At 30.6% G+C, this 1,319-nt stretch overlaps 1 long non-coding RNA gene across 1 annotated transcript; it reads right to left on the reverse strand.

The window, feature by feature from the left end:
* Positions 1 to 401: 401 nt before the first annotated feature.
* LOC125503300 lies at positions 402 to 1,313 on the reverse strand. The gene is made up of 2 exons (XR_007280738.1): positions 968 to 1,313; positions 402 to 904 (listed from the first exon to the last, which is right to left on the reverse strand). It is a non-coding gene; the product is annotated as an uncharacterized LOC125503300 (long non-coding RNA).
* Between the last annotated feature and the right edge of the window lie 6 nt (positions 1,314 to 1,319).

Here is a 1,319-nt window from a genome sequence, read left to right on the forward strand (position 1 = left end):
TTATTTCCTCTTATTAGTTTATTCACATATTTAATTATTTACTGAAGTAATTTTTCAACAACAAGAGTAACTTGCAACTAATCTAAAACTAATTAAATGGATAATAAATAAATTAAAATATAACTTATAACTACGGACTAAAAAACTCAATCAAAAACGTTTTCAGCATTTTTGCCGTTGTCGCAATGATGTGTGACTGTGAGATAAAACACAAACCTTTATCTAAAAAACTACACTTATTATTTTATATTCCTTACATGTTCAAGCTCTGTGGCTTTTGCCCTTTCATTTTGTTCTCGATCAATTAAAGTGTTTCGCAATGTGCTCTTAACAAAAATTCTATAAGCAATTACAAATTTGAATATTGGTCACAACAACAAAATACAGTTAATAGTTTTACATTGATAGAAGAGTATTTTCGTTCATCCACAGATTATTCTATTGTGTAGAAATACAATTAGGTATAGCGATTTGCATTGATACATCACGTTCATTATACTTTTGTTGATTTCCTTCGATCCAAGAAAACATGCTTATCGCAAAATAGAAAGCAACCAAAATTAAACTGGTACAAATAAAAAAATACAGATAATAGTTTTACATTAATAGACGAATAATTAGGTTCAGACAACCTTACTTGTCTCTTATGCGAAAATTTTTCATGTGTGGTTTTCTAACTAAATATGGAGATCTGGTGATCCATGATCTTCAATGCTTCAAATCCACAACAGCGACATTACCTGTAGTATAGAACACGAAATAATAAAATAATCAAATGCATTTAATTTAAACATCAACATACCTTTACATTTTTGCCGTATCTTATGCGAACATTTTTTGTGTGTGGTTTTCTCACGTGATCCCTAGCGTCTTCAATGCTTCAAGTCCAGAACAGCGGTATCACCTGTATGTCTAGAACAAGAAATAATAAAATAATCAAATGTATTTAATTTAAACACCAACATACTTTTTCATGTTTGCGGGGTTTTAAGCCATAATTATACCGTAATTTCCGTCTTGAAGACACATCATAACACTGAGGCACAAGCACGGTTTTTATATTTTGACTCATATTTATTTTTCGCATCGATTAATATGGATTTTTAATATTCTCAAGTTATCGAAAAACACGTGATGCACGTAACCAGATATAAACATAGATAAAGACAAGCAGCAGTGGTCTCCTGCTCCAATGTCAATCATAGAAAAGTGCTGAATTGCCACCTCGGATATCACATCACTGATAAACCGATATTGACAAAATCTAAATTTTGTCTTGCTTAGAAAGACAGTATTCTAGTAACTAATAAATCTACAAT

The sequence above is a fragment of the Dendroctonus ponderosae genome, unplaced genomic scaffold (assembly GCF_020466585.1).
Source record: "Dendroctonus ponderosae isolate FM_Combo_2020 unplaced genomic scaffold, Dpon_F_20191213v2 Dpon_F_20191213_1786, whole genome shotgun sequence".
In the NCBI taxonomy this organism is placed as follows: domain Eukaryota; kingdom Metazoa; phylum Arthropoda; class Insecta; order Coleoptera; family Curculionidae; genus Dendroctonus; species Dendroctonus ponderosae.